Raw genomic sequence first — 22727 nt, 5'->3', positions numbered from 1 at the left:
CTACATGTAAACGTGATTATCATTTTTCACAGATATAAAAGTCACCGCAGTCACTGCAGTTATAGTCTAAAGAAAAATTAACTTTGTGGATTTCTGCTACAGCCATTCTAAACTTACATGGCTGTGAGGCAGAGCCCACTCTTAGCTCTATAGGTTGCTCCCATGTATTTGCCCTGAGACCCTTTCACAGACCCTCTGACAGGGCAGTTTAATTTCTTTAAAGCCAGAAAGATGCTCTCTCTGCTCTTTATTGTCTCTCACTCCAGGGAAGTTTTGAACTCTTCCTTGCATTCAGTTGTTTCCAAGAAACCATGGTTCCACCTGCACTCAAACAGAGGGGATTATATAAAGGCAGGTACACCACTGAATGGTGATTTCAGGAGCCATTTTAGAATCTACATACCACTCCACTCCAACCCATTCTCAAAAGCATGTCCAAAGTAATCTCTCTGAAATCAAATTAAACAATAAAGGCTACTATATAAAATCTTTCAATGATTTTTCTATTCAAAATTCTGTAATAGTCTCTTGATTTCCTTCGTATATACATCTAAGCCTGTTTCTGTCCATTCTCCACTTCTGCTCTCATCCCTGTACCTATTGAAATCCCTGAAATGAAGCATATGAACATTCTTTGTTTAGAACAGTATCTTTTTGCACACTTTATGCATAAAATGCTCATCAACTTATACATCCTTTAGATACACTTTTCTGATTACTAAGTTTAAAAACCTTATCATAGGCAGTTATAATACACTTTGGACGCAGTAATTTTGTAAATTATATGTATATCATATCCTGATCGAGATTTATATCTTATCTATAGTCATATCTATACCTAATATATATATGTATGTATGTATAAATACTCTTTTTACTTGTGGCTAGATGTACAATTTAAGACAGTAAAGATCATCTCTTACTTTATTATCTGAGAACTTATTTTTTATCTTTCACATTATGCTATGATACATCTGGAACTGATTTTGTATATTCTTTAAGGTAGAAATCAACAAATTTTTTCCATATAGATATTCAATTATTCTAGCATTATTTATGGAAAACATTTGTCTCATTTTATGAAAGTAATAACTGTAGTAAATTACATGGTCAAATACATAAGGATATTTTTGCAGAATCTTTCTTTTCCTTTGTTGTTTTGGTTTTCTATCACACCAATACCACATTTTTGTTTTTTACTTACTGTAGCTTATAAAAAAATCTTTATATTTGGTATATACATCCTTCAATTTTATTCTTTTGATTCTGTACAATTTTCCCTATTATTACCTGTGCATATCTCCATATATGTTTTAGAGTCCAATTGTTAATTCTATTTAAAAATGTTGAAATTTCTACTGCAATTTCACTGAATGCATAGATGAGTTTGGTGTGAAATGTCAAGTATTTTGTTTATGTAGTTTAGTTCAATTATTCTCAGTAATATCTTGTACTTTCTTGTGAAGAGGCCTTGTACATCTATTCCTCTATTACAATGTATTATGCTATCTTAAAATGTATCATAAAATAAATAAGTAAAAGTAGGCCAATGGTTTGAACAGCTACTTCATGAATTTGAGTATCAAATTGGCCAACACATATATGAAAGGGTTCTTAGCATTACCTTTATCAGGTACATTGCTATTAAAGCTCTGGTTAAGAAAAAATTACACAATCACAGGAATGAATGAAATGAAGAAAAAAATGGCAATATCTTAGTAATGCAGTTTTTAGGATTTTTTGTGTGTGCTATCATGACCCAGTTTTGAAGCCCTTGCTAGAAGCTGGTCAGTTCTACTTCTTGAGCAACTGATTAAATCCACACTCCAACTGCTTCCCCTATGGGGACTCTCACATGCTGGGCCACTATACATTCACACTAATCACCCCAGGTCCACATATCCTCAGTGGTAGCTCCTATGCCCTACAGCTTGATAAAACTGTTCAAATTAGCCAATCCTAAACCTGTTTACTCTGCCTTCCTCTCCATTTCCCACAGAAACCATACTAAAGACACACTTCTGTCTCTTTTTCTCTGCCTTGTGACTAACCCCGACGCTTCCCCCTGAGTTCTCCTGTGTGGCCTGCTGTGTTCTCTCTGCAAGGAACTGATAGTATAACTAAATTGTAAAACTCCATGGTTTCATTTTATGTAATGAATAAATATTAAATATTTTAACATTAGGCCTATGTATCATATATTTTTCTCATAGCGATTTTTAGTTAATGTAAACCTATATAAATTTAAGTTACAGACTAGAGCTTACTTTTAAAAAGCTAACCAAAAGGATTTAACTGATAATAATATTATATCTAATAATTACCAGTCAAAATATGTGGGCTATTCAATAAACTGTGAAATACATATATTTTTATAAAATAAAAAATATATATATATTTCCTCCTAAAATGTAGACCTTTAAAATATTGTTATTATAATCAATGTTCTTAGCTTTGCATTCACTCTTAATTTCAAAAGCAAAGTAACATTGCTGGTGTACCAAAAGTTGGTGCATCTGGAAAAGAGGCAGAGAAGTAGCTGCTCTAAATATCTTCCATAAACAAAAGAACAGAAAGCTGTCCTTCTTTTCCATACATATAAAAAGAGTCTCATGCAAATACCTAGATTATGAAACAGTGCAGCCAAGTTAATTTAACTATATAGGATCATAAAATTTCAGTGGATATTTTCTCACTAATGTTTGTTCTGAAATGGGTTATTCTCCCATGCCCCAAAGAAGGTATGAGTAAGTATAAAAGGGCAACACATGAATTAACTTTTTACGTTACCTTTATAAATGTGAACTTATGAATATAGTGATAAAACTATTTCAAGTACATTTCTTTAGTCTTCTGTGCAGTAATGCTGTAGAGAAAGCAGCAATAATTATAGTTTCAACTCTGAAAGCCATAGCGATACAATTCCTTGTCCCTTTTTACCTTGGGATGAAGCTAATACTATTTGGCCAGTGCTATTGTTGGTGTCAGCTTCAGATGCTTCATCTTCCTTCATAATGAGCATATCCACCAATTTAGAGTTAGGAAGCTGAGCTACATAATTATAATTTGCTTGCTACTAAAATAGTATCGTTGCTCTAATATGTCTATTTATTTGAAAATTTAGTCATTTGGACTTTATTCTCTATTGTTTCCCCAATTCTAATTTTATTTACTCTCTTTTCACTATCTATTTACTATCTCATTCTCAGTTTACTATGACTCATGTCTGTGGCACTTGTTGGGTTGGGGTTACTTTCATACCACCAAGTTCACTTTTATTAGGTATTATCTAAACATTCTCATTAGAAATTCTACTTCTCTTCACTGAAAATGTCAAATGGACAGATTATCAGAATTGACCAAACATGTTCACTTTCTTTTTTTCATCTTCAGAATTAAGGAGAAATTCAAAGGTCATCTTGGTGGTCTCACAACAAAAAGCAACCCCTGTCAGTCTTGCAAACCAGATACCATTTACTAAGAATGTTCAGATGAACAGATCATCAAATAAGCACTTCTAGTTTAAGTCGGGTCACTTTATCGGTATTAAATAATTAAGGACTGGACAGTCTAACACTGGTTTTTAGAATTTTATAATAGGAGTGTTCCAATGTGGCTTCTTGTAAAACCTTTTTAGACAGTGCAAAAATATTTTTTCATCATTAATGCGGTGAATAATTAAAACATATAACTTGCTGCAATTTATTATCAACTATTCTTGATTGACTCAGTGATTAAACAAAAAATTACTATAAAAATAGTAAAATATATAAATTAAAAACATCTTTGCTTAAATTTTATATCTTATAGGCAAGTATAGTGAAGAATACAGAATTTTCAACCTAATTTATCTTTTTTATTTACTCCCTACAAATGTTATGTGTGAGCCTTCTATTATTCTTTTATATCCATGTACAAATTTTTTTACAAAGATATATTTGGATCTATAAATTAGACATTTAAATTATTCATATTAGCTGTCAATCTTCTTTAAATAATTTCATGTAATTTAATTAACTATAAGAAAAGAAAAAGCCAAACAAAATCTCCTTTTTATATCATTTAAATATAGAGGCTACTTCAAGCCATAATTTTATTTTAATCTTTTAAATATAGAAATAAATTTTTAACATTTTTTTGTAATTCTAATTGAACAACAGGTATACCATGCTCTTTATACATATTTAGTAGAACCTACAATTCTCCCCTAAGAAAACATGTATGATACAGCATGTCAATATTTGCATTTGTATCTTTACTAAGATATCATTAAAATATTGTACAGCTTGTGGAAATAAAACAATTGTTGTTGCATAATACAACTTTTAATCTCATAATATTAGGAAAGATAATACTCTTTTTACAATAAAGAAGTATTTAACTGATGCGTGAAATTAGGCAGTATGGGATAGATTTCAATGCTATTTCTAATGTTCATGAAGGCATATAACATTTTATTTATATATCAAGGGTGTGGCTGCAATCTCAATAGAGATACTGTGGACCACAATCAGACAGATATATAACTGACCTCTGACTTCAAAGTTGTTCCCTCCAGGTTTTTATATACTGTATAGGGAAGGTCAGGAAAGTATAAATTATCCTTGAGCAAGGTGCTAAACTACATCACTAATGAAACAGTCTTTGAGGATCTCTCTCTGAGATTCTTTCAAGAATGAAATTTATTTTAAATAGAACCAATTAAATGCACTGTATTAATAAAGGTTCTCCAGAGAAATGGCATGAATATATACCTTATCAGTATTTATTGTCATATTTATGTCTGTATGCACATATATGTATTGCACATACAGATCTCATGTACTGCCTACCATTCAATGCAGGCATCTTTTAAAAACATTACTATGTACAGTTCATCCAATGTCTGAGTATATTTTAAAATATGAGCTATGTATTCTTTATCTGAAAAGTTTACCATCTGACTTCTTTCATTCAGTAGTGCCAGTTCTTCCAACTGGGATTTCATAAATAGCAAAGCTGAAACTTCTAATTCAATGTATCTTTGATGATATAAACCTCAACATCAAAGTGGCACTAAAAATTTACCTTTAGTAATCAAATAGTGTTCTTTTATCACTGCCACCATCTCCATGCTCTGAATAAAATTATTTGATACTTGATTCTCATTGTTCTTCAGCAAGACGTATAACTTGTTACTATGGTCTATTAGTACTGAATACTCTATCTTTAATCTCCCTATTCAGCACACTGAAAATATATGTGAGGTTCTCATATGTGCTAACATCAGGCCCTCATATGTACCACACTTTCTGCCCTCATGGGGTCTTTGCCCCTAAAATGCTTTCTTTGGGGGGTGGGGGGTATTTCTACTTTTGAGCCATTCTTCCAATTTCATCTCAGTAACATTTTCACAGGGAATTTTTCCTCCATCTCCTTCTCTTCTAGCATCATGTGTCTTTTTTTTCCCAGCATCTCTTCCATATCAAGTTATATACATCAAATTTTTTAAATGTCTGATAACAAAAATATATTGTTACTTTTAGAGATGTATTATATTTCTAACAATATATTACTAGGTTAAGAATTCTGTTCAATTTGATCAACATTACACCTACAAATTTTATCTTAGTAATATTTGGAATAATTGAATGAGTACATCTAAAATTCTTAATCTGGGGACTCCGAGGAAGATGGTGGACTAGGTAAAGGCAGGGGTCACCTCCTCCCAGATCTGCATTGAAATTAGAACCAAATTATAAAATAATCAAGGTGGAGAATCACCTGAAGTCCAGCTGATTATAGCAGGTATGTCTGATAATGTAAAGAAGGAGACACATGGAAACCAGTAAGAGGGGCAAAATTATGAATCCAGTTGGACCCGTACCCACAGGTAGTGGAGGAACACCTAGAGGGAGAGCAAGGCTGCACAGGCTCCCCTGAAGGAGAGGGGGTTCCTGGCCTCATTCAGGGGGCTCCCAGCCCAGGGTCCTAGCCCAGGGAGAAGTTTCCAATAACTCTGACTGTAAAAACCAGAGGGGATTCTGGCTATCTGAGGGAGACAGAAGAATAAACCCTAGACACCACTTTGAAGGGCCCACGCACAGGCTCTCTGACCTGCGGACACTCACCTGGGACACTGGTAGTGGGTCAGAGGTTCATCCAAGATTCATAGTGGGAAAGTTTGCCAGAATGAGAGCTGGAAGGGCAGCTATCATTATGCCCCATTCTCGCTCCCCTACCAAGGAATCTACAGACTACAGTAGTCTGACTGTGCAGACCCCTCCCACGGGGCTATTAGGAAGAGCTGGCCTGAGATCAGCCTGCCCCACTGAACCTGCAGATTCCCCAGTGGCTGTTGTTGCTAGATGAGTGCCATATCCTACACCGATTCAGGCCCAAACATTCACAGCTGGCAGCCAGTACTGTGAGTGAACATTTTGGGAATAGTTTCAGGAAGATCACTGCTGTCAATATGAACTTAGGTGGATCTCGGGGATCTGTGGGCCAGTCTCAGAGAGCAGCTGGTCTTGCTGTGATCTGTGACTTTTCTGGGAATACATGAATGGTTACCTAAATTGCAGCAAGACTGAGGCTATATTGATCTGACTGCCATTGTCTCCCTGAGACCCCACCCCATCCAACCCACAAACTGCTCCAGGTGGCCCATTGATAATCAACTGCCACTGCCCTGCCCCTCCCCGTGGTCTCCCAATCCACACAGGCAACAAACTTTGGCTAGCACAGGCTGGGCGCTGAAAGGAAATCAGTTGCAGGCAGATGTCTGCAGCCTGGAAGAGTTACAATATCACACCGGGAGTCTCAGAGATCTGTGGGACCGCCTGGGATGGCAGCTGGTCTCACTGTGATCTGTGACTACAGCGGGAATGCCCAGGGAACAGAAGTTGCAGCAAAACTGAGGCTGTATTGACCTGATGGCCCTTGCCTCCCTGAGATCCTGCTTCACCCAAGCTACAAAGTGCCTGCAGCCCATTGACAGGCAGCCTCCCCTGCCCTGCTTTTCTCTGCGGTTGCACATTCTGTGCAGGCAACAGACTTTGGCTAGAGCAGGGAGCGCATTTTAGGGAAAACAGTTGTGGGCAGACCACTGCTGCCTGTACAAGTTGCAATGTCTCTTGAGGGGATCACAGGAGTCTATGGGACCATGCCAGCATGAGATACAGTATTGCTTGGGCAAATCTCAGGGGTTTTGTGGGCCCATTGCAGATGATAGTAGGTCATGTAGTGATATTTGATTTTGGTGGGAGCCTGAAGTCCTGGAGCTGGCAGCAAATCTGTTGCAGTGTAGGCCTAATGGCCCCATGCCTCACTGATACAATGCTCCACCTAATCCACAAATTACCTGTGGCAAGCCTGCTCCCAGGCAACCTAGTCCCATTCTGTGCTTTCCTTGGATCACGAATTCAACAACACACAACAGCACTCAGTTCATGTGGCCCACGCAAAGCCCGTTCATCCTGGAGAAGCATTCGGTAGTGGACTACAAACTCATGCACATGAGCTTCAGTAAGTCTTAAACAGAGCTGGGTGTTTGCAGGTCCGAGGTGGGCAGCAGCTGACCTTGCTATGATTGGAAACTTGTACAGGGAGCCACAGAGACAGTGCTGGCATGTAAAATGACACTGCAGTGGCAGGGGGAAATCAACTCCACAGACCTAGGAGACTCCTGGGGTCCCTGCACCACCCAACATGCATATCACCCAGGGGCTCTTCCTGTTTCAGAAACTTACGGTTTTTTCGAAGCTGCCTCAGGCTCAATACTGGGGTAAGCAGACCTTGGCTCACAGTGTGGTCTCTCCCACATGCCTCCAGATCTAACATAGGCAGCAACGATCTAAGGATCGCTTTGTAGCTCCTACCAGGTAGCCCTGAGCAATCAAAGGCAGCAGCTGAGCTAGGCCTATGGGGGAGCCCCTCCCAAGGGGCCACAAAACCAACACACCCAGAGGCTGTCACTAGACCACAACGGAACAACTCCTGACTAGTCCCATTAGTGGAACAAACAAAGGGTGGTTGCAACAAGTACACACGCCTGCTAGGGCAAATCTCACTCAGTGGGGTCAGTCCCCACACAGCAACTCTTACCTTGTGGGTGCAGCCAATTCCCACAATTAACCTGAGCATTAATCCCACCCACTCATCTACTAACACCAGTAAAGGCTTGGTGACAACAGATCACACACAACCCACATAAAGATCATGTCCAGAGCCCCTAGCACAGGGGCTCAGGGAGAGTGTGCCACTGGGACATCTTCCATATTAGGACATCTGGGCAAGGCTGAGAGATGAAACAAATATTCCTAACACATAAAAATGAACACAGAGAGGCTAATAAAGTGAGAAAACAAAACAAAACAAAAAACTTGCCACAAATGGAACAATAGGAGAAAACTCTAGAAAATAAGCTAAATGAAATGGAGGCAAGCAACCTATCAGCGACAGAGTTCAAAATAATGGTTATAAGGATACTCAATGAATGTAGGAGAAGAATGAATGAGCACAATGAGAACCTCAACAGAGAGATAGTAAGCATAAAAAAAAGACATGGAAACCATAAAAAAGAACCAAACAAAAATGAAGAATATAATAACTGAAATGTAGATACACTAGAAGGATTCAACAGTAGATTTGGACGAAGCAGAAGATCGAATCAGCGAACTGAAACACAAGGTAGCAGAATACACCCAATCAGAATAACAAAAAGAAAAAAAGAATTAAAAAAAAAAAACAAAAAACAAAAAAACGATGACAGTTTAAGAGACCTCTGGGACGATATGAAGCATAACAATATCTGGATCACAGGAGTATGAGAGAGAGCAAGGAATTGAGATTCCATTTGAAGAAATAATGACAGAAAACCTCCCTAACCTGGCAAAGGAATTAGATACACAAGTTTAGGACACACAAAGAGTCCCAAACAAAAGAAATTCAAACAGACCAACACCAGGACACATAATTACAATGCAAAGGTCAAAGGCAAAAAGAGAATCTTAAAAGCAGCAAGAGAAAGGCAGCTACTTATTTACAAGGGTACCCCCATAAGAATGTCTGCTGATATTTCAATGGAAACTTTGCAGGCCAGAAAGAACTGGCAAGAAATATTCAAAATTATGAAAAACAAGAATCTACAACCACTAATACTCTATCCAGTAAGGCTTTTGATTAAAATGGAGGGTGAGATAAAGAGCTTCCCAGACAGGGAAAAGCTTAAGGAATTCATCACCAACAAGCCAGTATTACATGAAATGTTAAAGGGACTTCAGTAAAAAGAAAGGGTAAAAAAGAAAAAACAAGTACGAATAATAGAATGGCAGTAACTATGTACCTATCAATAATCAATTTAAATGTAAATAGATTAAATGTGTCAATCAAAAGACATAGGGTAGCCAAATGGATAAGAAAACAAGACCCATGAATATGCTGTCTAGAAGAGAACCATTTCAAATCAAAGGACACTCACAGACTGAAAGTAAAGAGATGGAAAAAGATATTTCACGCTAAGTGAAAATGAAAAAAAAGTCAGGGTAGTGATACTTATATCAGATAAAATAGACTTTAAAACAAAGGCTATACTAAGAGACAAAGAAGAGCATTACATGATGATAAAAAGACTGATAAATCAAGAGGACATAACCCTAGTAAACATATTCACACCCAACATAGGAGCACTCATATACAAAAAGCAATTATTGACTGATATATAAGGAGAAATCAATGGTAATACACTCATAGTAGGAGATTTTAACACTTCATTGGCACCAAGGGACATATCTTCCAAACAAAAAATAAACACAGAAAGAATGGGCCTAAAAGACACATTAGACCAGATGGATTTAATAGACATTTTCAGAGCATTTTACCTCAAAGCAGCAAAATATACATTTTTCTCAAGTGCACATGGTATATTTTCCAGGAGAGACCACATGTTAGGACACAAAACAAGTCTCAATAAATTTAAGAAAACTGAAATCATGCTAACCGTCTTCTCGATCACAATAGTATGAAACTGGAAATCAACTACAAGAAAAAAACTGGAAAATCACAAACACATGGAGGCTAAATAACATGCTACTGAACAATGAATGGGTTATCAATGAGATCAAGGAAGAAATCAAAAGACACCTAGAAACAAATGAAAATGCAAACATAATGACTCAAAATCTATGGGACACAGTGAAAGCAGTCCTAAGAGGAAAATTCGTAGAAGGAAGGAAATAATAAAGATCAGAACAGAAATAAACAAAATAGAGTCTAGAAAAACAACACAAAAGATTAATGAAACCAAGAGCTTGTTCTCTGAAAGGATAAACAAAATTAATAAACTCTTAACCATACTTATCAAGGACAAAAGAAAGAAGATTCAAGTCAATAAAATCAGAAATGAAAGAGGAGAAATAACTATGGACTCCACAGAAATAAAAAGGATCATAAGAAAATACTACAAGCAATTATATGCCAACAAATTGGACAATCTGGAAGAAATGAACACATTCCTAGAAACATACAATCTCCCAAGACTGAGTCAAGAAGAAACAAAATCTGAACTGACCAATTATCACCAATGAAATTGAATCAGTAATCAAAAACCTCCCAAAAAACAAATGTCCTGGACCAGATGGCTTCTTAGGTGAATGTTACCAAACATTCAAAGAAGAATTATCACCTATTCTTCTCAAACTATTCCAAAAAATTCAAGAAGAGGGAAGGCTCCCTAACTCCTTTGATGAGACCACCATTACCTTGATTCCAAAATCAGACAGACATTTCAAAATGAGAACTATAGGCCAATATCTCTTATGAACACTGATGCAAAAATCCTCAACAAAATATTAGCAAACCGAATTCAGCAATACATTAAAAATATCATACACCACGATCAAATTGGATTTATTCCTGGGATGCAAGGTTAGTACAATATCCACAAATCAATTAACGTGATACACCACATTAATAAATTGAAAGATAAAAACCATATGATCATATCAATAGATGCAGAAAAAGCATTCAACAAAATCCAGCAGCCATTTGTGATAAAAACTTGCAGCAAAGTGGGAATAGAGGGAACATACCTCAACATAATAAAGGCCATATATGACAAACCTACAGCTAACATCGTACTCAATGGGGAAAGGCTAAAAGCGTTTTCCTTAAGATCAAGAACAAGACAAGGATACTCACTTTCACCACTCCTCTTCAACATTGTATTAGAAGTCTTAGTCACAGCAATGAGACAAGAAAGAGCAATAAAAAGTATCTGAATTGGAAAGGAAGAAAACTCTACTTGCTGATGACATGATACTATACATAGAGAACATTAAAGATTCCACCAAAAAACTGTTAGACCTGATTAATGATTTCAGTGAAGTAGCACGATACAAAATTAATATTCAGAAATCAGTGGCATTTTTATACAACAATGATAAACTTTCAGAAAGAGAAATTAAGAAAACAAGCCCATTTACAATTGCATCGAAAACAGTACAATAACTGGAAATCAAATTAACCAAGGAGGTAAAAGATCTGTTCTCAGAAAATTGTGTCATTGAAAAAAGAAATGGAAGAATATACAAATAAATGTAAGCACATACTGTGGTAATGGGTAGGAAGAATCAACATTATTAAAATGGCCGTACTACCCAAAGCAATCTATATATATTCAATGCAATTCCTATCAAAAATACCAATGGCATTTTTCAAGAGCTAGAGAAAATAATCTTCAAATTTATATGGAACCATAAAAAACCCTGAATAGCCAAAGTAATCTTGAGAAAGAAGAACAAAGTTGGAGGTATCACACTACCTGATATCTAACTATACTATAAGGCTAGAGTAATCAAAACAGCATGGTACGGGCATAAAAACAGATGCATTGATCAATGGAACAGAATAGAGAGCCCAGAAATAAATCCACATCTATATGCTCACTTATTATATGACAAAGGAAGCAAGAATATACAATGGAGTAAAGACAGTCTCTTCAATAAATGGTGCTGAAAAATTTGGACAGATTCATGCAAAAAAAAAAAAAAAAAAAAATTGGACCCCCTTCTCCCCCTGTATATAAGAACAGACTCAAAATGGATTAAAGACTTAAATGTAAGACCTGAAACTAAAAAACCTCTAGAAGAAAATATAGGCAGTAAACTCTGATATTGCTAACAGTAATTTCTTTTTGGATATATCTCCTCAGATGAGGGAAACAAATGAAAAAAATAAACAAAAGGGACTACATCAAATTAAAAAGCTTTTGTACAGCAAAGGAAAGCATCAACAAAACAAAAAGACAACCAACTGGGAGAAGATATTCACTTAGGAACATCGGATAAGAGGTTAATATTCAAAATTTATAAAGAACTCATACAACTCAACAACAAAAAAAACAAACAATCCAAATAAAAAATGGGCAGATCTGAAGGGATATTTCTCCAAAGTGGAAATACAGATGGCCAATAGACATATGAACAGATGCTCGCGATCAAAGAGAAATGCAAATTAAAACCACAATGAGATATTACCTTACACCTGTCAGAATGGTTATCACAATAAATCAAAGAACAACAAGTGTTGGCGAGGATGCGGAAAAAAGGGAAGCCTCATAAGCTGTTGGTGCAATTGCAAACTGCTATAGCCACTGTGGAAAACAGTCTGGAGGTTACTTAAAATTTAAAAATGGATATACCTTTTGACCTAGAAATTGCACTTCTGGATATTTATCCGAAGAAATCCAAAACAATAATCCGTAAAGATCTATGCACTCCTATGTTCATGGCAGCACAATTTACTATAGCCAAGACACAGAAGCAACATAAATGCCCATCAACAGACGACTGAATAAAGAAGTAATGGTTCATATATACAAAGGAATATTACTCAGCTATTAAAAAAAATGAAATCCTACCATCTGCAATGACATGATGGACCTAGAGGTTATTATGCTGAGTGAAATAAGTCAGACAGATAAAAATAAATACCATGTGATTTCACTTATATGTGGAATCTAAGGAACAAAAAGAACAAACTAATCAGAAACAGACTCACAAATATAGAAGACAATCTGGTGAAGGCCAGAAGGGAGGGGGTTTGGGGGCTGAGAGAAAGGGGTGAAGGGTTAAAGAAGTACAAATTAGTAACTGATAGATAGTCATGGGGATGGAGAGCATGGCATAGAGAATGCAGTTAGCATTAATATGATGGCTGGGTGGAGAACCAGAGGAGAGAAAGAGCAATTAAGGTGATCACTTTATAAACTATATGTATGTATAATCAATGAACTGTATACTTGAAACTAATAAAATAAATTAAAATAAATAAATAATAAAATGATTAATCTGGGGATAATAGTATAGCATTCTTTATCAATTTTAATTTTCTTTTAAAATACTTCATTTTTCATTTGCTATTGACTGTTTCTCTCAAATGACATCAGGTGATTCAAAGAATAAGAAAAACGTCTTTCTGATCAACAAAACTTATATAACAGTATGTAAGGCTGCAGAGTCAGGGGTTATACTACTTAAATTAAATTCTGGGTACGAATTTAAAACTGGCAAGACTTTGGGCAAATTCTATAAACTCTCTAAATTTTAGTTTTTTAATCTTTAAAATGATAGTTATAATAAACTGTCACACAGGTTTTATAGGATTTATGCGAGATAATTGACACGAAGTGCTTAACATGTGCTTGAATCTATAGTTGTCACTGAACAAATATTAGCCTGAACAATAATTTTTAAAACATTAAAACACATGCATATTGCACATTTACTTCTACTAAAAATGTGATGTTCTGAAATTGAAATTTAATGGTCTCCATTATCAAGAGTAGTGAGTTGCTTTATTCATTTATGTATCCCTCTTTGTAACACACACTTTTACAAAAAAATGTGCCCCAAATATCTCCCAAATGAGTAAATTAATTAATGTTATGATTAAATGTCAAATGAGAGACTTAACATTGAGCACTTGTGTAAAAAAATTGTCAGGCACAAAATGGATTAACAAAATATACACATTTTTTTCTTCTCATATTTCAGAGAGTAGCTCTGAAGTAGATGTCCTCAAATGTATGAAATAAATAATTAGTAAATTACTTTTAAATTAATAAAGATATAAATTCCTCAAGCAATAACAGAATTTATTAAACATACTTGTATATATTTTTCTCTAAAAATCTATACTTGACCCATGGGAAATACAGTTAAATATTTTGAATAGTTATCCAATTAAGATAAAATATGTTGTACCGAATGAAAAATGTATTACATACTTAACATAGGAATATGTTATTAAGAGCTCTGAGTATTCCACAATACCCTGAAAGTGTTTTATTGTTTGCTAACAAAAACCCAAGTAATCAACCACTTGTATTTGAAGGTTTCTGTAAACTCTGTGGACTCTTATGTTATTAATCTTCCCATGCTCCAAGTGTTTCAGTTTATTATTTGTTTTTGAGATCCATAAATCTAATTCTTTGACAGTGCCAAATTTAAGACATCATCTTTACTATTATTCACGAAGTTTCTTAAAAGGAAGATTTTAAACTACCAGAGTTTACAAGTTATCTATTACAAGTATTGTGTGTCATAGTGAGATCATTGAACCATAATTCAATTTGATGTCAAAGCTTTAAATTATATACTCAATAACAAAGTAATTTAACTGTTGAATTAGTGGTTTTAAAGTCATCCTAAGAATATGTATTTCAAATTCAAGGATATTTGATATGTTTCTTATTTCAAGTACTTGTAGACAATTAGGTCATTTGATCCATTAATATGTAATACTGTGATGTAAGATATTAATTTGTCTACTACTCGGTACTTCATATTATTTTATAATTATATTAAATTGCTTTCTGGCTACTCTGGAGGTTTTAAACTTTTATCTCCGTTTTGAATTTGTAATTTATCCGAAATGTGTGAAGAAAATTAAGTTAAAATACATCACAAGAATTCCTCACTGATCTAATACTATTAGTTGGTATATATTTGAAGAACAATGACAAGCACTCTATTAACTTTTATTTTTATTGCTAATTATTTTTTATACTGTCTTCCTTGATGTCTGTAAATCTTTACCAACATCATTCTTTTGAATTTAAATGACACTTATTTTCATTCTTTTCAATGAAGCTGAACATATCTCTTCCTTTCATCTTTTTTTAATTTATGTTTGTTCACTTACATTTACAATATTCTTATCTAGTTTGCTCACACTAAAGGCTTACATACAAAGCCTTCCAGTTATTTCTCTGTTGTATATCAGAAATAGAACGCGTGTACACACACACACACACACACACACACACACACTCTGATTTCTTAGATAATGTTAAATTTATTCATACTTTAAATTCATATAGGGACCTCCGTGCTAGAGATTAGTGACTTTAAAAAATAAAAGTTCAAGAAGGTGACACAAGTACTTTCAGTTTTCTTCTTTCTCAGGGTATGACTTTTGGAGGGAATAAAACTTGATATTATGTTTTATTGTTTTCAGATACAATGATTATTATTGATCATGATTGTGATCATCATCCTTGTTCATAAAAAAAGACAGCCAAAAATAATTCTGAGCAGCAAGAAAATTTACACATTATTTAATGTGGAGCTGGACTAATACAAGGTATATCAATTATTTTAGAGCTAAATAATCAATTTTGATTTCCTATAGAAAACACTATATGGCCAAGAAAATAAAATTTCTTGTAACTTAAATGTTTGAAAAGCTTTATGAAAGTTATAAGCAGTGTGACATGCTATTATTTTTATTCCTGGGAGACAAAAAAATTATGGATTATAAAGAGAAGTTCTAATCATATCAAGAACAGAATAGTCTTCGTCTCTCTCTCTTGCTGTCATTTAAACGGTATTTCCATGGCTATTAACATATTAAGGTCATCTAACTCTCTCTTCCTTAATTGCTGAGAGTGATCATTTTCCATATGGCTTTTGAATGCCTATGTGAGCCACATTTTCTTCTAGACATGTTTTACCAAATAGTATTGTAACTTACACAAAACATTTTGAGTGTTATTATTACTATAATCATATTGTAGATAGTACCTCAAGAAGAAGCATTCCCTGAAAAATTCAGCTTTCATTGAAAAATTGGCAACAAAATTTATTCCTAAATGTTTCCAGATTACTGCATTGAATAAATCACATATTATTTAGGCTAGTAAAGAATGTAGTCAAGATGGAAACTTTATGTAACTAGTATCTCACTTTGTTATCAATACCTAAAATTTTCACCAAACAAATAAACAAACAAACAAAAATATATAGGACAATCAAACTGCTAAAGAAGAAAATGGTTTCTGCTTCCTCTTTCCATTCCAGATCTTGAAGGAAGGCATACTGATTATGAAAATCAGATTCATAACTCTAAGGACAAGGGATGCTTGGATATGTAGTTAAGTAGCTTCCAGCTTAAATACAGCAGGGGAAGTAGAACAAGGGCTTAGGGTAGAACCTTTCAAAGCCTTGACTAATGGTGTAGCCTCGTTACCATGGATCTGAGATCCAATGTAGTAGAAGGGACTAGATGTTTACTCCATACAACTGTTTTTTTATGGGGTATCTGAACCTCAGAGGTGCAAGTGTTCTTAAAATCTAGAATTCTCTTGTTCACTCTTTCAAGAGATTAAATATCCACAATATTATTAGAGTTTGGAGAAAAGAATATATCTTTTTTTTTATACTTGTTTTAATTCAATATTCTTACACAAGGAAAAAAAAATAGCAAGAAAATATCTCCCAAACACAGACTTCAGAGAGAAAAGCAGAATCTATTTCAGAAGAGATCTTTAAATAAGTCAATTTTAAGAATAACCATGACACTACAACACTTATTAGAGATCATCACTGTATTCTAATGCTGCCAGGTGATAAATACATTCTATGAAAAAGGCTTAGTGACCTAGAAAAATACTGCTACGCAGCTTTAACAATTCATTTTACATAATAAATAACTAAATATATTAAGGGATATAAGTATTTAGTTGTTAAGGTACTTGCATGGGAAGAAATATTACAACCCAGAAACCAAGAGCTATCAAGTGGTCTGCGATAAAACAAATTTTTTATAATTTGGTTTCTTAAATGTCCTATTTTATTACTTGGTTTTCCAAGATTCTTAGCCAGGAGAGAAAATGGGGAAATCTCAAATTAATTATTATTTATTAAGACTAGCTTGTAATCTATTACTTATTCAATAGCTTTCACTCATGAAACTTGTTATACATTGCAAATATTGCCTCATCAATCAACGCTCTATGAAGGCAGAAAACATGACAAGTTTTAAATAATTTTCAAGAGCTTCCAACATTAATATCATATTCTATTTACAAAAAAAAAAAAAGTTTAATCCTTGCCGAGTGATCATGCTGGCTTTCATAGAGGATAAAAGCATCAATCTATGCCCTGAAGGAAAACTGATAAAATACTGTGCCTATTGCTGGCTACAATTCAGTTATAAACCATATATTCTGTTAGTATTGTTCAGTAACCAATGCGTATTTGGAAAAGCATCAGGTGATATAGTAGACATATAGTGGGGGAAAAAAAAAAGACCTTTTTTTTATCTAAAGAATTTCCAAATGGAATTCTTAATCAATGACTAATAATGCTATTAGATGCTATTCCCGAATACTTTAAATGTAACATTTAACTTCTTACTTTCGAAGAACGTTCACATTGATTTCATATTTAAAAATTAATATTTATAAATTAATAATTATAAAAAGTTTTTGGACTCAGAAAGGCAGATGTTATTAATTATATTTTTCAGGTGAGTAAACTGATGTCTGGGTAATTCAAGTGGCTTTTTCTTTAAGGTCATAAAAACAGTACATTTCTAATGCTCCACATATTGTAGTTTATTATATAGAAAAAATGGAAATTGAAGGCAAAGTCTAAGTACTTAGTCAACTGTTCTTTGCAATAAAACTATCCGATATCCAAGTGGACTCTTTCATCTTCCAGGCTACCATTTTGTGCACTAACCTAGAATGAAATGGAAAGACCTCAAAGATGTGTATTTACCAACTCAATTATTTTTTGTGTAAGTCTTACATAGTTGCATTAGATAAAAATAAAATTTGGGGGAAATTTATAATTTTAATTAGCATAATTGAACTCAACTAAAAAAATAACACTTTATGATGATGAATGAATATAGGTGATTATTCCATCCTTCTAGAATCCATAAGGATATTTTAATTCACTCAACAAATATTTGTTGATCAACCATTATAAGCCAGGCCTGTGACAAATGTATGGAGCTATTTATTAATTTAGCTGAACACATAATTATTGTGCATCTACTATGTGCACTAGTGTCCTATAAGGTAAAAATAATATAGTTGTGAAATAGACAAACAAGAAACCTAAACTCAAGGAGGTTAAAACTGATTTGTAGTCTCTGAAGTGATAGAGGAAAACATCTAATGCCATCTATTCACACACACACACACACACGCGCAAAAAAAAAAAAGAAAATTTTTAGTTATTCTTACAGTTTAAGAAAAAAATAGTTTCAGAGCAAAAGATAAAATTCCAATCATTTATTTTGAAACAAAGGATAATGGTTGCATGTTGACTAGTTATTTTGCCATTATTTTGAAACAGTGGTTGCCATATTGGGTCAGAAAAACCTGGATCAAAGCATGTATTGACAGTTCATAATTTAAAAAATAGCATATAATTTTTCAAGAATTAAACCTTATAACAATAGTGGATGTCATATAATTGAAATCATTTTGACATTAGGAGTAGTAGTTTTGAAAATGAAGTCTGTGTATATATTCATAGAAGTTTGAGGCTCTTCATTTCTGAAAACATTGTCTTGTATAATTATTTCAGAGTTCTACAAAAGTTGTATAAGGATATATTTTCCTATATAAAGAGAAGTTAATTCCTGAAAAGTTCAATTCCTCCATTTTTTAGCTTTGTATTATATTCTTTTTGACACTGAACAAAGATTAGTTGGTCTGAATTTTAGTATAGTAGAAAGACAAGATGGAATGAGAGTCTCATTGCTAGGAGATATTTAGTCAATAGTGATTTAATTTTACCTTTTTTTTTCTGAATTAATTTAGAAAAAGAGTTAAGGAAAAGAAATGTCATTGATGTGAGACTCTGCATTCAAAATAGCTCTGTATCTTATATCTTAAAAGCAAATTATGAGCTAATAGTAAATTTCCATAGTAGTTCACATGTTTACTAAAGGACAAACAACAAAATAACATGGGAAAGTCATGAAGTTATTTCTATACATTTAATTTTTTTTGAATAGCACTGTCCTACAAAACTTTTGTCACACTGGGAATGTTCTATGGCTGTGCTGTATGATATGGTAGCCAATATTGGTTTAGAACTACTACTATTAGCTACCATATTGAACAGTAAACTTATAAAACTTAATTTCATTAATTTCATAGCATGTTAGTTAAATTTTTAAGAAAATGGTTCAGAAATTTTTTGATGATGTCCAAGATTTTAACAAATTAGGATATTACTACAGTACATTTTTATAACACACTATGCTGTTATTATTTTTAATTATTTGAAACAGAAAATGCATAATTTTAAACTATAAAACCATTCTCTTCATATTTATAGCAATGAGTATTTTCTCCATTATTCCTGTGGTTATACTCAGTCATGATGCTTTGTTCAGTAGAGAAAATAGTTGGGAATTCAAATATGGTTTTTTATGACCATTTAAAAAACAAACCAGTTGTTATCAAAATATATATCATTAAGTCTTAAATCTTTTTATAAACGTAAATATAAAATGTAATAAATTAGCTTTGCATTTGTAATGTGGGAATAGAGTTATTTATTATTCTGAAATTGTACTTTTCAGTAATGCGAGATTTTATATTAACTGTTACTCTTTCTGTATTTCATGCTTACACAAGCCTAATGACAATATCAATGTCAGAAAAATAGAATTAAACATCTGACCTGTTGTTAGTAATCACTCATCCGGAAACTGAAGGCATTTCTTCCATAGTACACGAGCTTGAAAAAAATATTTTCTGATAAAGGATTGTGGAGGGGAGTTCATTCCCACATTCATGAACTAGAGCCTTGCATGTGCTACCAACTTCTTATCATAAACGTTTATTTTGAGCAGACTGAATTACTGAAACCAGCTGCTTAGAGTGATTAATTTCACCCATCCCTCCACTTCTCTTTGCTTCTATTGGCACAACTTTAAAATTTCATAATTTCCTTTTCACAGTAGAATAACAACATTGTTCTTTCTTTTAATGCCTTTCTGTGCAAGACAGATATATATCAGATAACACTGAGATTGGTTCATCTGCTCTTATCTTTTTTATATCCATTGCCTGCTCACCCTTGATAACATAAATATAATTATCATACACCTAAGTCAGTAATAGAAACAGATTAGCTTTTATACCAACAATCTTTTTCAGTTTTACAATGGCTTTTGCAAAGCCATAATTGACTATATCTTTTTATGATCATATTTAATGTGTTTTGGTTCAAGTTTTCAGTATTATCCTTCTCATAACTCTGCTACATGATATACTCTGAGTCAGAACTAAAATATACTTAATTTTGAACACATGCTACAACAACCCAGCACATCAACATTCTAGGAATACATAAGAAGAAAATCCACAGCAGATTAAGGACAGTTTTTCCTCTGAGGTAATGGCAGAAATGTATGTACTGAAATGGCAGGCAGTATCATTATGGAGAGACTAGTTCACAATAGGGATTTAATTAGTCTGAAATATAGTAAATCGAGGAATTGAATATTAGTTCATCTCTAACTACCCAATCATTTTCAGAAGCCTGGTTTCCAGATTGAGGAACTTATTATTTACAGAGAGCTGCGATAACATTTAGGTAATATTCTGGATCACCTTTATTTAAAATGATGAAACTAGCCAATAAATAGTTTTGATTGCAGATTTTGCTTAATGATGCTGTATTCAACCTAAGCTGTTCTATTCATTACTAATGTTTTGACATCAAGAGGGATATTTTATTTAAAATAACCAGAAATTTGGAAAAGATTAACAATAGTATCAAAATCAAAATAATATTTTGGTAAAAAGAAACAAAAATAGAGTTAAGACAAAATCAAACAATTAATTAAATTAATAAATGTAAGTTTTGATCATTTAGAAAGAAAAATTCAAGTATAATGAAATAAAAATATAAAGGAAAAATAATACAAAAGCATATATGGATTTTCTTAAATTGTGAAGTTGTTTTATACTATCTTTTTTTTACATCTCTAATCCAATACATCAGCAAATCCTGTTGGGTCTATCCTCAAAATGTACTTTATATTTAACCTCTTCTCATTAACTCATAACTACTATCCTATCCAAGCCAATAAATAGCTTGTGCCTCTTATGATAGCTCCCAGACTGATTTTCCCAATTATCCATTTAATCCCTAATTTCCATTCCACAAAAGGGTCAAAATTAACCTTTTAAAACACAAGTTATACATATCAGATTTTTTTCATAATTCTCTAATGTATTCTTATTTTTTCAGAAGAAAAATGGAAAGATCTCATGGCTTATCCATTTCTAAATAATCTTGTTTTGGCTACTGTTCTAACTTTAACTGTTACCATTCACTCTACTCCATAGTTATTGTACTTCCTTATAACCAGTTTTCCATAGGAATCCGTATCGCTTATTACAGTTCTTCATGAGAGTTTCAGTGTCTTCTTATTAGAAAAGACATTCTGGATAATCTTTTAAAACACATCCTTTCTAATAACTTTTTTCTTACATTAATTAATTCTTTATTACTACTGATAGCACTTTTCACCATTTCACTTACAAGTTAATTTTTTCCTCTCCCATAAGACTATTCCTTCATAAAATCAGTGGCCTATTTTTAAAATCAATCTTTGCTCAGAGCCTAAAAGAATGACAATAACAAAATACCCACAGACTCACTATATGTTGAATAAATAACACGAGGATCATGTTCATTTCAATAGATATTTAAAAAAGAATTTAAATCAGAACAGAAAGATGACAATAAGTTCAGAAAAACTTCTACAACTGATTGTCTCTAATGCCAGGTCATAAAAGAATAGACTAAAAAGAATAGTCTGATATTTATATGTCTAACATGAAGTTATGCCCTTCTTCAATAGTTTCCCTCTACTTAGATACATGGAGGAAATCCATCTCCAAGTGTACCACATGGCCAGAGAAAGTGATAGACTGGTAGAGTTGTACTTTTTTTTTAAGGAATATGAAGGTATGTCAAGAAAATAGTGATAACCTTAAAAAGTAATTTCTGTCCAATTATTCATTTATTCACTGATGTTTTCAGTGAGTCATTAATTGAAAAAGTGTTTATCAAGTACCAGTGATGTGTGAGGCACTGAGCTGGGGATGAAGAAGTTATGATACAGAAATAGGTGACACAATCTCTTGCCTTTATTGTGTTTATGGTAAAGTCATGAAGACAGTTACAGATCAGATAATCAACTGAAGAAAATTAACACTTAAATAGAAACAAGTGTTACAAAGGAGCCCATAATAGAGATATCCTATACAGTCAGAAAAAGTCAGAAAATGTTCCTTTGAAAAAAGTAAAATTTAAATTGAGATGTAAAAATGAGTATACATTATTTGGCAAAATGGGAGAGAAGGGAGTGTCAAAAGCCCTGGGTGGGTAGAGATATTCTGTGAGTAGGAGATAGGAGGTCCT

This window comes from Pteropus alecto, unplaced genomic scaffold (assembly GCF_000325575.1).
Source record: "Pteropus alecto unplaced genomic scaffold, ASM32557v1 scaffold81, whole genome shotgun sequence".
Lineage (NCBI taxonomy): Eukaryota > Metazoa > Chordata > Mammalia > Chiroptera > Pteropodidae > Pteropus > Pteropus alecto.
The sequence above is the reverse complement of the archived record's forward strand: the minus strand, read 5'-3'. Positions refer to the sequence as shown.